Source organism: Corvus cornix, chromosome 2 (assembly GCF_000738735.6).
Source record: "Corvus cornix cornix isolate S_Up_H32 chromosome 2, ASM73873v5, whole genome shotgun sequence".
NCBI lineage: Eukaryota > Metazoa > Chordata > Aves > Passeriformes > Corvidae > Corvus > Corvus cornix.
Window position 1 is genome coordinate 64,556,362 of NC_046333.1, and position 15,987 is coordinate 64,572,348.

Sequence of the window (15,987 nt, forward strand, 5' to 3'; positions counted from 1 at the left end):
GCCTATAAATATCATCTATATGAATTTATTTTTATATAAATCCATTTATTTACGTAAAGGACAGTAGGTTGTTTAGCAGTCAGTTTCTCAGGCAGCACAGAGAGTCCCTGATCAACACAGACCCAACTTCAGCTACATCCTCCTCATGGCCAGGTGTGCAATTAACACACACATTCATGCTTCTGCACAGCAACAGACAGTACCATGATTGCACAGGAGTTTTATTTCCACCTTTTTAAAGCATTTTGTTTGTTTATCTATGGTTTTGGTATTTATCAGTGGTAAGTACCACATAACAGTGATAAAAACCAAAAGACAAATAACATTTTCTTCTGTATATCCTCTTCCCATGCTGTCAAGCAAGCAAATATTTCCAATATTAAAAGGCATTGTGACTTTCTGAGACAGAGGTGGCAGCAGCCTGCAATTATTCCTGTTCCTCTTAGCTGTCAACCATTACACTACGCTTCTTTAGGGAATGTTGTGTTGCATGGAGGGAGAAAAGATCCACAGATTTTGTTACGACATATTTGATTTATAGAATATATCCCACGGGGTGCCCTCCAGGATCAGGACTTTCCTCTAGAGTATTCCCTTTCACCAAGGGTATCAACTGTATGGTGTCACCTACAGACACTCTGCTTGCTTTAGTCAGGGCTCTCCGTAACAATGCACCAAAAGACGTGCTAAAAGATGATGGTAAATGCATTCAAATGCTCCCTGATCAACTACAAACAGGGTGTGGCGCATATGCTAAAAACGCAGCAGCAGGAAAGAGTTAACTGTTAAAAAAAACCATGTTAAGTGAGACCTAATTACTGCTAATCTCAATTTTTTTCTCTTTTTTTTTTTTTTTTTTTTTTTTTTTTTTTTTTTGCGCCGGGAGCAGTAAGTGTACACAGGAGAAGAGGAGGTTTGGGGAAGGAAGGGTAAGAGGGGTCAGCCTACTGTTAATTGCATCTTGTTTAGCTGGGTCACTGCAGTTGATCTCATTCAAATCTGTGTTGGGCTGACCCTGGCTGGATGTCAGATGCCCACTGAAGCCACTCTTATCGCTCCCTTCTCAGCTGCACAGGGGAGAGAAAATGAGACGAAAGGGTTTAAGGATAGATCACTCACCAATTACCGTCATGAGCAGAACAGATTCAACACAGGGAAAATTAATTTGATTTATTACCAATCAAATCAGAGTAGAACAGTGAGAAGTGAAATTAAATCCTAAAAACACCTTTCAACTTCACTCCTGATTTTCTCCACCTCCTCCCCGCAGTGGCCCTGGCTGATGTGGAATGGGGTTTGAGGTCAGTTCATCACACATTGCCTCTGCTGCTCCCTCCTCCTCAGGAAGAGGACTCCTCACACTCATTCCCTGCTCCAGCCTGGGGTCTCTCCCACAGGAGATGGACCTCTATGAACTTCTGCAAGGTGAGTCCTTCCCAGGGACTGCAGTTCTTCATGAACCCTAATTTCTTCCCCCGTTCCTGCTACCCCTCCCTTAACTTATTGTTGTCCTTGTTTATGTAGATGGGCCTCTTTCCCAAAGAAGCAGCAACCTGATAGCTTGCAGAAAACTCTCATGCTCTCCAAACAGTTATGTTTTCCTTATGTAGTTTCTTACATCGGTAGTTTGGTGACTTTGGCTGCCCAGTCACATAACTAGGACTGCACATTTGTGTAAGGTTGTGCCCATCTGGAGTCCTGCCAAGTAAAAAAGCCAGGTGAAGGACCCCCCCTCTCATGGAAATGTGGGAGGGGCCATGTCAGCTTGCAGTCAAAAGCCTCGGTGTGAAGAAGGGCACCAAGTGATGGAGAGGAGGAGCTGCAGAGGCAAAGCTCAGTCCCCAAATGCAAGTCTCATGGGCCACCCATTGATTCCTGCACACTGGGACTGAAAACCCTCAATTGTGGGCAATTGCTACTCCAGAGAAAACGTCAGCCCTAAAACCTTCCCAGGGCAGCAGTAGATGGGGGCTGGCTGGATGGGTACCCCTGGCCACCTTTATCATGCAGCTTCCTGGGGTGTACCACCAGCCCTGCTGTCACCCCAGCCACCTCAGCCACCCCTGCTCAAGACAATGGATTTTTTCGGTCCCTGCTCAGAGCAAACGCTGTGGGTTTAGCCCCCCACAGGGAGGTGGTAGAGCTGACAGCAGCCTGTTCTTTCCAGGGTAATTGACTAAAATTAAATAAATGAATACAGATCAATTAGCATTACCATCTTCCTGAAGCCGGCTGTTGTGTGACCTGTCCATGGCTGGGATGTTCTCCACTTCCCTTGGGAAAATAGTGCCTGGGAATGCATTTCCCCTGCCAGTGACCTGAACTGATGTGCTTATTAGGTGAGAGGAAGGGGATTACTTCGAGGAGGCCAGTGCTTAGGTGAAATCACTCTGGTAGGCTACCTAAAGAACTCTAAAACATCCATTCCTGGTGCACAGTGAACTTCCTGCAGTGCTTCTGGCAGCTAACAGGTTGTTAAATGCTCCTGGGTGTTACCCCTCATTACTTTTGCTATCAGTGTGAATGTGCATCACTTGTGCAGTTCAAAGAGTTGTCCATCACTTGTGCAGTTCAAGGCAGCCACCCCGGTGAGGCAGGGCAGAGCTGTGCACAGGTAGGAAGGGGCTGCTGGCTCGCCCCAGGCTGGGGCTGGCTGTGTCACACTCTCCAGGCTGGTGAATGTGGCTGCTATGGGACACTTGCCCCGCGAGGGAACAGCAAGTGGACCTCAGTGACCGCAAGCGTGTGGCACCTGTTTGTGGTGCAGATGGGCTTCCTGCCCTGACTGTGGGCCGGACACTGCCAGCTCCACTTGTTGGTTTGAATTGTTTTGCCCGTCTTCCCCTCAGGGAGCAAAAATTCAATTTCATAAAAATGGAAGGAAGGGGGAGATAAGGGAGCAAGGGATAAAACCCACCCTGGCTGGTCAGTTCTCTGTAGAGACCTGCCCTGAAAAAGGAACCAGCAAAACCCAGCCAACCAAAATTGTGAAATTCTAAGTCCACACTGAGTTGCTTTTTCAGTGTTTGCTGGGGTGCTTGGGGGAAGGGGAACAAAGAGAGATCCTGGAGCTGCCACTGTCTGGCTCTAGAGGAAAATACTCATCTAAGCATATTCAATGTAGTTTGTTTGTATTTTCCCTAGTGTCACTGTATTATATATACAAGGATATACACTCTATTTTAAGGAAACATATCTCTGAGGAGGATTAAAAAAGCATTTACCTAACAAATCATGTTTGTTTCTTAAGTAAGTCTCTGATCTAAGGCAAGGAACCATACATATTTAAACTTGGAAGCTGTTTATCTATGTATGATTAACACTGATTTCTAATGTATACGGTGTCACTTCTCCAGCTTGCTGCAATCTGCTTCATAACTTATAGGGGAAATTTCAATGCTGTCTACTGAGCTGTGACAGAGACATAGGAAATTTCAGAGGACAAATGAAGGATGCTCTTGAAAACCAAGGCTGTTAATTGGTACTCTGCTCTGTACTGATCTCGCTCTTCTGCTTCTGAATTTGACTGAGATTCTGTAACCCCAGCTCAGGCAGGTTGCCATTAAAGAGTTTTTTCTGCATTAAACCAGCAGTATTAAACCCTCAGAGGTTCTCATACCCACCTTCTGAAATACCAGATGCCCATCCAACAGACTTGCTTTCATTCCATTCCCTGCCATAAAAACTCATGAATTTGCCCATCCAGCTGATCTATTAAAAGTTAGCCAGCATTCCCTGAAAAAACCCCACCCATATGGCTTGCAAAGCATCACTTAGTCTTTTTGCACTGTTATGCTTCATTCTGCAGAATTGCTGATGGTGTTGTAGCTTCAAGTTTCTCCACATTAATTGCAATGATATTTTTCAGTCTTTTCCTGCCAACCAAGCTGCTGGCTTTTTATCACATGTGTTCCAGAAAGAAGCAGTGGATTCCTGTCAGCTGGCTCCCGTCTGTTTTGCCATGGAGGGAAGGGTGAGGTGCACAACACGGGACTTCTGCAGCTGAGGAGAGAAAAGGTATGAGATACAAGTGTTACATAAAAGAAAGTGGTAATTAGGAGCTTAAAACACCAACCAAACCCAGGGGCCTCTTTTTATATCGTATTGGACTTGAATGGAATAGAAATTGTTTCTATCCCTGGATTCACTGCTGAGCTGAGACTGACTCTAGACTTCCACCTTCCTGTGCCTCAGTGTCCCCATACAGGAACCAGAGATAAAAATGCCAGGCTCCTTTATAAAGTGCTTTGGAACCTGCTGATGAAAAGCATCATTTGTCGTCATGTGCCCTATGGGCACATAAAAATAATTTCTGTGGGATGAAAAGGCACTAATATATATGTAACAAGTAGGTGAAAAGGCAGTAAGTAAAGAACCACAGAGCTCCCACTATCTTGGCTGAAAAGAGGCATCACATGCAGCCTGTTGGAGCACAGCCTGCACACAAGATGGGTTATGGATACAGGGATGTGCAGAGGGGTCTTTCAACAGGGACAGAGAAGCCTGCTGAAATCTGCAGATAAAAGAAGATCCATGTTGAGGGCTGTCAAGTTTTTCCCTAGGAGATTCTGGGTACAAAGATGCCCACATGTGTGACAAAATGCCTCCTCAGCAGCCCCCCAGTTTCTGGAAGGCCGTGGGCATGTGCTGTATAGATAGTTTTGCGTGCTGGGCACCAACAAATTTCAAACCTGTGGTGATGCTGTGCCCACACATGCGAGAGGCAGTGCTTACTGAGCATCCAGTGGATGCCTGGTCAGCTCTTTCCCTTCAGGGAAGCCCAAAATTTCCAGATATAGTTCCCATGCAGAAACACCATCTGGTCTGCCAGACAACCAAGAAGATGATCCTGGATGAAAGTAAAGACCTAAAAATCAAATGCTGGCTTGGCATAGTGTCTGTGCAAAGGCAACAGGGAGATATCCAGGCACCTTATCTGTGGCTCCACTTCTCCTGCACTTACTTGGTTGTTGGTACCTTCTGGGCTTACTTCTCCCCAAGGAAGGTTTTGTTATGTGTGTATGAGTTGCCCACTTGAAAAAAACATGCTGTTTTGGGCTTCACAGTCAAGGGAAGAGCTGCATGGCTAAACCTCTGCTGGAGTTTGGGAGACTTCTATTCTTCACGAGCTTTTCCTCAGATGGGCAGGCAGAAAGCGTTATAGGCAGGGCCATGGCTGTGTGGGCTCACAGTTGCCCCTAGGCAGGTGACCCAGATCTCACACAGCCCTTTGGCACCACTGCCAGGCCATTGCCACCAGCACCCAACCCGCTCATGGAAGGCATGAACCCTGGTCCGCTCTTTGCCTCTCAGGAGCCCCTGTCATGGCAAAGAGTTGGGTTTTGATTTCAGGGGGAGGGAAGGAAGGAGAGCAATTACCAAGTGTGAGGTTATCTCCAGTTCCTTGGCATGTAAGTGCTGCAGGGAGCTCCTTGCAGATCAAAAGAAGAGGGATACATCAGGGAGGGGAGCTTACCAAGTACTCTGCAGTCCAACTCACTGACAGCAAACATTATACTCACCTCTTTCCTGGGGGAGTTGCAGGGAGTCCAGCTTTGTTTGGAAGGGAGGTTTGACAGGACTCATGTGATGGATACTGTGAAAAGTTTCCAGGGAGCAATTAAAAAGGGGTAAGGGCAGGCAGATTCTTTTAGCATTTTTCCATTACTATTTGGGTAACTGGAAGAGCTACTTGTGAAATTCTGAAGCAACAGTAAATTCCTGGAGAGAGACAAGATGCTCCAAACATTTTGTTCCTGACCAAACTGTTCTAAGTTTTGCTCCCTACAAACAAAAAGTGAGAAAATGCCAAACCAGTCATCCAAGTAAATGTACAGTTCAGTGCTTGTTTTATGCCACCTCTTTAGGGCACCTCTTCTAAACAGAGGGTTTTTTCAAGTCCTTTTCTTTCCCTGTGTAACTTGACATTTCTTTAGAACATCTTCATATTCCTTTTGTAAGGCAACAAATTCTGCTTCTCTGTTCTATTTTGTCTCTCCCCTTCCCTTGCGTCTTCTGTGAAAAGTACAGAAATTTCTTCCACATAATAAACAGACATTCCCGCACCAGTAATTTTTGTTTTGTCTCAGGCAATCCATCAATCTTGTGTGATTAAAAGGTAATGCCTGTATGTGGCTTGTATCTCTTTCTACTAAGAAGATTTTTTTATACCAATATATTGGGCAGGGCAAAGTTCTTCCAGTCATGAACACGAAATGAATGTAAAAACAATTATCCATTTGAACCAGACTTTCAGAAGTCAGTTGAAGGAACACTAAACAGTTATAGGCAAGAAACTGGCAAGATCACTGTTTTGCCATGCAAGCTGAAATTCGATTAATTTGGCAGCTGTTTGACTAGAAATTAGAAGAGAGTTTTGAGAGTCATGAGAGAAAATCAGGAAATTTTTTGCTTTTAAAACTCTTTAAAACTCAGCAGTACTTCTCCTCCCCTGGAGGTTTATGAGCATGCAGCAACTTCTGTATTTAATAAAGCAAGCAAGCTAGCACAGCAGAAAGACTGAAAATCTTCCAGGGGAGGTGGGGCTCAATCTTCATGTGATAACAGACCAGAAAATGTGGTTTCTGGAAATATAGTCCTCAGCATCTTGGTTTGTATAGTCCAAATCTGCAATCATGTATCTTGCTTTATCCAGAGCTGAGGTCTAATTTAGAAGCACTCCACAGTGTCAAGCACTGAACATGGCCTGACTGACATCTCTGGAAATCTCCTTGCCCTCCCTTGAGAGGGATCTCTCTGGAGGTCAGGCTGCCTGGCCAGAATGAATCTTAGTTCCCTCCAGCAGTAGGAAGGTAGCCAATGCATATGAACGATGTGGAAGAGAAGGTCCCATGGTATGAATCATCTGCTTTCCCTGGTGGAAACAGGATGGTTCTAATCAACGTGTTACAAAAAAAACAGAGAAACCTCTTTCCTGAAAATGATCAACATATGCCATTTGTGTGACAAGTCTAACTCAAGAGCAGTAAATTGGGAGTCAGTCAGTATTGTTAAGGATGCCTTGGAAGTTTCTTGGCGTTAATGAAGGTTTCACTGGAAATTAAAGACTTTAAAACTGCTTTTTTATCAGATGTGGGAATGCAAAATTAATGCAGGTGCAGTAACCATGACCCAGTGGAGAGGCTGTAGGCTGAAACTCAGAAGATCTGGTTTCTGTTTTGGGATGTGCTGATTGTGACATGGAAAAATACTTTTTGCTAGATTTAGGAAAGTTTAACACTTTTGGCAGTCACAAATCCAGTTTTATCCTTCTGTGCTCCCAACCTTTCTGTGCAGTTAGTTTTCCAATTGTTGAGTCTCCAGGGTCAAAGCTTTTTACCCTCCAGTCTGGAAGCTACTAACAGTCTGCAAGAGATCACCAGGTGATTTGTGGGAAGTGCCATAATTTAAAAACAAAATTAATTATTGCCAAAGGCATCATGAACAGTCGGAATGGGGAAAACACAAATACTGAACATGCCTAATTGTACTTGGCTGCAAAGAAAAGCTGCTGTGATAAGTCTGTTCTGTGCAGACACTTTGATTTGTTTCCTAAAAGATGTAAGTTACTCTGGATAGGACCATTGCTTTCAATGCATGGCTCTGTCACCATGGTGCCCAAACTGGTGTTTCTCAGCCTGTTCTGCATTTGGAGTCAAAGTTCATCTCACCTCCCCCAACAGCAAATCTGAAAGTGACAGTATATTCCGTTTTATGCATGAACTCTGTAGTTAAGGCATTAGTTCAAGATGTAGAAGAATCAAATTCAAACTCACCACCTTCCCTGAGGGAATGTGAAAACCCATCTCTGACCTTTAGGAAGGTTGTTCTTGCATTCAGGCTCCCAGCAGTTCTCAGCCTCTCCCTCCCACTTCCTATGGAGTATTTCCATCCTTCCTAAGACAGCTGTGACCTTGCAGCTCACAAGAGAAGGCCCTTGCTTGTGAAGAGGTGGGGACAGCTCAGGTTCAGTGTTTGCTCAAATTAAAAGCTCAGCATTTTAGTAACATGTTTGCTAACAAGGCTCTAAAGAAAAACAGAGCACTGAAATGGGGAGCCAAGGCATGAAGTGAGCTGGGACAAACACTTATTGAAGTCATAAACAAGCATTTTTCACTTGGAGCCTCTATTGCAAGTGAAGAAAGTATATTTCCTGCATTTCAGTTTCTTCATTTTAGCTTGGTCAACCACTTGTTCATTAGAACTGAGAAATTAATGACAGCTTAAAAGATCTGTAAATTTCCTTCTCCTACCCACCAGTCTATGAATCAACTGAGACATCAGGATTAGGATCTACTCATTCCAGGCTGTTCAAGCACTAGTTAGCAGTTATTTAATGAGCGTCGGTTTTCTTTGTATAATAATACAGTCAATTTTAAATACAAAACGTGTTTTGACATCTTCTTCTTTCACATCCAAATCATTTCATATGACTTTATTTGATAATGGAAAGCAATGCTGCCTTTTGGTATGTTATTATAGCCCAATTTCTACCCAAAGGCAATTCAGCATAGCTACTAAGAAAAAAACCTGAATTACCTAGTAAGTACAAAATATAATTTGCCCTTTTCTAATATAATAAAAGGTAAATATTAAACACTTAAAAGGTAAAAGCATAAGCATTTGAATAAAAATGTCTGTTGTTTCAGTATTTGAACATATATATATCACATTCTGAGTTAGCAAAACAAGAAAGTATGAAATACGGCAAAAGTCTTCAGTCGCTATGGAAGAAATCTCAGTGGTTACCAACTACTAAGCATCAACTGCTCTTTGGAAAAATGATTAAATACAAATTCAAAACAGGAATAAAATCTGATAACATTAGCCAAGGTCACTTGCTTTCTCCTTTAAGTGACAGTTAAAATAGATTGTTTAAATCCCACACATATGAATCACTCCACCCAAGCTCATTTTTCACAACAGGAGGTAGCGAGTTTTTGTGCCTCTGCGGTTGAAAGGGAGGAGGAAGGAGGCAGGCTGCTAACCCTGTCACTGCTGGCTGCTGTTTCGCTTCACCTCCGCTCACTCCCGGCCCTCCCTTGCAAACAGCTTCCAGCAAATGCACTTCTCTCACCTTGCTCTCTATTGCCTTTCCCAGGAGCAAGGCACCTGTGTTTTCTGCCTGGCCTTTCACCTTCCAAACATACATCTCTCTGCCCTTGTCCCACTTATGTTCCCCACAGACGTCTGGTGATGGAGAGGTACCTCTGAAACGATCAGATAGATCTGCCCAGAAATGCTTGAAGGAGCCTGAGATTTCCATGGAGTGGCAAGTCGCAACAGGTCAGACTTCTAGGACATGCAGGAAACTCAGACCTACCTTTTCTCCTCTGAAGGGAGAAAAGCAGAGAGATGGGCATCCTGGGAAGTCAGAAGATGAAAAGCAAAGCAGCCTTGATGCATTGGTTCTCCCCAGGAAAAGAGAGGCTGTTTACTATGCTGCTTCTTACCTGGGACTTATCCACTTCTTCCCTCCTTTCTGCCTGACTCAGAGTCACTCCATCATTGCACATCCTGCCCACATTTTGTACTAAACCAGCCCAGCCCAAATGCAGCATAACTCCCCTGGATACCTGTTGGGAGAGTTTCAAAATCCCACCAAACCTCTCACTGCAATTATACCTCCTTCCAGGAATAGGACGTGGGCTCTGGGGCATTTCCAAGAGCAGCCACGTCCTTCTGCCGGTATGTTGCTGTGCATGCAGGTTACCAAATTCCCTGATGCCAGCTGTTGCCTCTGAATTATTCCAAGATTGTTTGCCATTGCTTTTTTGTTCTGCTGTTTTGGTTTGGTTTTGTGTTGGCTTTGGTTTTTTTTCAAAATAAGCATGCTGAGTGTAGCATGCTGGCAGCCATCAATATTCAGATCAAAGATCACTGTGTGATGCACTGCCCAGGGGATAAAGAGAAACAGGAGATGACATTGGGTGCTGTTAAAACTTATCTACTGCTTAGCTCCATTGCAAGTCTGAAGGCAGAGAACTGGCTCAAGGCAGGTTTGTCTGCCTTGACTGAAAGGCGTAACTGCCTGATTGTAAAGCCTTGTGACTGTGCATATTTTGGGAGTTTAATGCAGAGAAGAGCAGGATTTGCACCCACGTGAAACTGCTTTGAATCCAGGCTTAGGGCATTTTCTGTGAGAAAAGAGTTGATATTTCCTCTTCCTTAATTGTCATGAAAATGAGTCACAACTTAATGCTGGACCATTTTCTATGCCAGATGAGAACAGCACAGTGATTCTTTGTTCAGATACCTGAAATGATAAAAACAATGCAAGGACGAGAACATCAAATTTCAGTGCTCAAATCAGAGATTCTCCTTCCCTCAGTTGGTATCTGAAATGTCTGCATTTTTTCAAGTGTGAAATTAATGAAAGAAAACGTGAACATCTCTCCTTTTGAGATGCGCATGATTTCATGGCAAGTGCTTCATGCATATTTTTGACTTGCCTTTGAGCCTTGCCCAATCACAAAGTTCACTACACTGGAAACTATTTCTCTGTGCAATCAAATCTGGTTAAGCCTGAAGTCTGAGGGTAAATGTTCTATCTGGATTTGTAAAATGATTTGCAAATGTGATTAAAACCAGCCTAGCTTTTCATGGTGAATTATGAAAATGATGCATCTGACAGAGATATTAACCTGAGCACTGCCAGTGATTGCATTGCTGTATTCAGCACCCTCCTTTCTCTTTTGTTAGAACAACAGGAGCACAGTCATACATTTGACAGTGTCCCACATAGGGCATATGTGGGACACAGCCCAATGTGTACTGCATTAGATTCGTGATTCCATACTGTCCTTAATAAAGCTGCCCTACTTTCCTTGTTGCTATGCTTTTCTAATATTAGAAGTGCTGAGTGCTATCACGTAGCCTTATTAATATTAAAAAAAATATTCTCCTATTACTGGGTGATCCTCATTCATCCACTTTTGGTCATTTGTCCTACACTGAAAGGTGGTGCGTCCTTAAGCACTAGAAAGGCGTGTACACAGCTGGAACACTATCCTTTGCATTATAGGTGAGGCATGGGTCAACTGGAAGTTCCCTGCCATAGCCTTCTCTTGGATGAGAAATTATGAAGTCCTTTCATGAGGGTTTATTTAATAAACCACAGTTGCTGCACCAGTTTCTAAAATGCTAAGTATCCATTTTATTCCTAATGATTAATGCCTGAAGCCTGATGATGATATATATAGTTATCTGAGGTATTAAAATACTTTTGAAGAAACATTCTTCTCTTAAATAAAGTTCCTTTGAAGGATGTCTTTTAATTTCAAGAAGAAGATTAAGCCTTGCTTAAATATTAACAGGGAATTCTGGTGTGGAAATTTTATCTGTTTATTTTGAGTTGGGAGTCAGTCTCTAGCAGTTATGATTTCAAAGACCACCTCAAAAGTATAACCTCATTAAAATTGGTGCCTGGTTGCCTGCCTCAGTTTGCAGATTTCATGAGAGTCACTCTTTCCTATTCATTTTGATGGTGATGATTCAGGCCTGGGTATCAGAAATCATTTTACTGTGTTTGTTTGGGCATACCAGGGCAGGACCTGTTCTGAATAATTGCTGACACAGGGCAAGGCAGAAAGAGGAAGGGGAAGCAATTAAGCCTGATTTCAAGAAGGAAGTCTCCAGCTTCGAAAAAGCCAAGAAATACCTTTGGCTCTTAGGAGGGAGAGAATTTTAAAAAAATCTGATGGTTTCTTTGTTATCAGGAAACCGGTGCTCCAAGTTTCTGATCCCCTGAAACACTTAACAGCATACTCTCCTCACCCCGTTGTGGATGGGGACCTGAGGGACCCTAGGAATGGACAGGCTTTCCTCCTCTGACCAGCAGACATTGCTGCATTCCTGAGGATAGCAACACTCAACTTCTTCACTGCAGACATTGCAAAGGTTCAGTATTTGCCTGGATTGAAGAAAGAACCTCCAGAAACAACCAAAAATAATGGATTTACTATTGCAGATAAAGGCGAAATCGTAAGGAGCCAGAAGCCTAGAAACTGGACTGGACTGAATTTACCCTCTGTGTAATTAAACAAGACATGATTGACTATTATTGATTTAATGAAACAAGGTCACAGAGCAGGTAATGCAGGCCAGACTTCAACACAATCACATCAGTACAGCTGGCAAATCTAAGGCCTGAGATTTAACAGGGTTACAGTCTTAAAGAGCATGATTTTAAGGGAGCAATAGCTGTAATGTCTGAAAGCAAACTGCACTAACCTTGCTTGTGCTACAGTGCTAGCATGAACCTAGCTAATGGTTTTTCTCTATTTTTTTTCCCCAACGCATAAAAAAGAAAGACTCATTAACTTGCATCTATTTTTTTCAGATTAAAAATAATCACAGTACCAATCCACAGCTCCAATTGTTTGTGCCATAAATTCAAAATTGAAATGGAAGCAAAGGAGGAAGGCTGACTATGGTCATAGGATCATACTTTAGGCTGGCAGGGAGCTCAGTAGATAATGCAGTAAATACCACTGCCTCAGAACATTTCCCTTCCTAGCAGGGAAAGAGAAGGCTGGCATTTTATTGTGTCCAGGAAGCTAACAAATCCAGACCTTTGGACAGGTTATAGGAAAAGTGCAAGTTTCTGTACTGAATATCATTAAAATACATATATGTAAAGACCAGCAGCAGGACACAAGCCTGCATGAGATGAGAGCACCCTCCAGAGACAATTAGCTGGGTTCATCTATTTCCAAGAAAGAGATGCACCTGGGATTCAGTATCTTTCTAGTGTGCACAGGATATGGGCTTGTTGCAACAGGTAGACAGACATTCCTTCCTTCTCTGCCTGAATCACTGAGCCTTTGTTAAACAGCAGCAGCTTTTCCACTGTGAAATGGAACTGATTTGCAGTATCGCGGAAGGCTGTCAAAGTCTGCAGTATTTAGCATATCCGACAATTTAAAATTATTTATGCAATAGACATATTTTTCTTTAAAACCTGTTCCATACCTATCTCCATTAAGGTTTCTTGCAAGTCACATTGAAATCCCCACTGCTTTTTGAGAGAGGACATTTGAGGAGGGAGGTGACTGATTCCAGCATGGAACAGTCTTGAGTTACACTCCTTGACCACTTTTCTTAGAGTGCAAGAGCTCTTTATCCTGGTGTGTAGGAAATTGAGCAAGGCAGGCTGTAAAATGGCATGGCTGAGCACAGATCTGCTCCTCAAACAGGAGTACAAAAGAAATGCACAGGCAGTGGAAGCAGTGACAGGTGACCTGGCAGAAGAGTACAGGGATATGGTTTGAATGAGTAGGGATGGAGTCAGGAAAACCAAGGCAAAGCTAGAACAGGAGTTGGCAAGGGATGTGAAGAATAACAAGACGCAATTCTATAAGTACTTAGGTCAGAAAATAAAGGCTGAAGAGAGGGTACCTCTCCCTTAGAAGCAAGAGGGGTGAACTGGTAGAAAGTGATATGGAGAAGGCTGAGGTACTCCATGAATTCTTTACCTCAGCCTTCACTGGCAGTCACACTTCCCTCTTCTCTCAAGTCCCTGATCCTCTGGGTGGGTGTGGGGGAAGTGAAGTCCCTTCCACTATAAGCAAAGAGCAGATTCAGGATCACTTGATGAAGCTGAATAATCACAAGTTTATGGTATTGGATGAAATGCATCCCAGGGTCCTGAGGGAACTGACTGCTGTCACTCTCCATCATATCTGAAAGGTCACAGCAGTCAGAAGAAGTTCCTGGTAACTGGAAAAGGGAAACATCACTCCCATTTTTAAAAAAGTGAGAAAGGAAGAGCTAGTAAACGACAGAGTGGTAACCCTCACCCCTGTGCATTGGAAGACCAAGGAGTGGATTCTCCTAGAAGATAGATTAAGGCATATGGTGTGGGTCCAGAGGAGGCCATAAAGATGATGAGAGCACCTCTCCTGTGAAGACAGACTGAGAGAGCTGGGGTTGTTCAGCCTGGAGAAGAGAAGGCTTCAGTGAGACCTCTTTGCAGCCTTCTGTTGCGCTATGGGGGTTTATAAAAGGGAGGGAGAGGGACTTTTTGTATGGGAAGACAGTGACAGCACAAGGGACAATGGTTTTAAATTTAAAGAGAGCAGGTTTAGATTAGATATCAGGAAGACATTCTTTACTATTAGGATGGTGAAGCATTGGAAGAGGTTGCCCAGAGAAGCTGTGGCTGCCCCATTCCTGGAAGTGTTTGAGGCTGGGCTAGATAGGGGTTTGAGCAACCTGATCTAGTGGAAGGTGTCCCTGCCCATGGCAGGGGGGTTGGAATTAGATGACCTTTAAGGTGCCTTCCAACCCAAACCGTTTTATAATTCTATGAATTTACAATAAAAGGGGGCTTTCTGAGAAACTGAACCCTTTCAAATCCCACCCTGCATGGCCAGGCTTAGAAGTCTAGAAATCACAACACATGCTCACTTTCATCCACTCCTGCATGACTTAAAAAGTGATGATTCTCTGCTATTTTCATTCCAAAGTAACATCTTGGATGCCCTGCAAGCAACGTGCAATGCAATATTGCTAAAATAATAACCACTTCAGCTGCATATTACAGCTATTTGCACAGCACTTAACAAGTGTGATATGACACAAACTACTGCTTAGGCTCAAACCCGTTTTTCAGAATTAAGAATTTCTATATGACTCATTCCCACTGTTGTTTTTTTTCTCCCAGTGAAGTACTAATATGACAATCCCTTTCTCCATGGGTTTACTTACATAGTTCAAAAACCACAGATTTGCTAAGGCGGCTTACGAAGCTTTAGCTACTGCTGCCCAGTCCATGGAATTTGTCCAGGGTCTCTGGAGGCCTGGAAGAAGCCCAGGCAGGGCAGTAAACAGCCAAGGCACAGAAAGTTAAATTTCTTGTGGGCAGGAATCTTGCCTCCTCTGCAGACCCAGTACCTGGTGCTGTGCTCTAGGTCTGTCTCAGGAGTGGCTGGTTTGCTGAAGGCACGTCAGGGATTTCATAAGCAGGTGCATGCAACACATCTGATGATGCAGTGCTTGCATGTTTGCTGCCTGCTGCATATGCCCATGTTCCTGTCAGGAGGGAATGCCTGACGTGAGCTTTAAGCACATATTACACCATCATGGGTCGTGGTTGCACCCATGTAGCTGTGTGGCTATTCCCTGCTTTCATTAGGTGATCCCCGGTGTGAAAAATGAGGTTCACTCTCCTGTTAGAATTTAAAGAGTTTAATATAAAGACAGTAAGAGACACATAAAATAAAGCAAAGGGATAACGGCCGGGTGCCTTGGCGCTCTGCCAAGAGCACCCCCGATGCCCGAGGTGAGTCCTTTTTATACCATTTTTACTGCCTGTTCTCTATTCATATTAAAACTTTTCCTGGGGCTGTTCTGCATGGCCACTCCTTGGTTCCGCCTTTTTAGAGCATGCGTAGTCTTCTGCCTTGTGGTTTTATTTCTTTTGATTCTTGGGGTTGGGCCCGCTAGGTAAGAGTCGATGTAGGGTGGATCTCTTAATTCTCCAGACAGTCAGGGCTGATTGCAGCTTTGGCCTCTTTGCCCCCCGGGCAGAGCGGTGATAAGGGCTCTCGGACCCTCCTGGCCGCCCGTTCTCCAGCGGAGCAGCCTTTGGGCCCTTTTGTTCCCCGGACAAAGTGTTGATTAGCAGCTCCTTGGGCCTCATCCTCTGCTCGCTTGGAGGTTATCTTACTTGCTCACACTTGCTAACATTCTTGCTAAAACGAGAGAAAACTACCTCCACACAGCAAAAAGCATTTCTAACATTATATAATATCTACCTTTATACTTTGCGAGAAGCCAATATTATAATATATGTTTATAACACAGGTACATCTCTACTAACAGGTTCTCCACTTGCTTTCTCATGTTATTGAGCTGTGATCAACAGGAGCTTAGGAAAGCCAGCCAGACCAGAATTGTAAGTGTATGCCATCTGAGTGTCCTACTTTGGGTGCCTAGTTGTCCTAGTTGTCCCAAAAAGACCCAACAGAGAACAACAGAGAACAT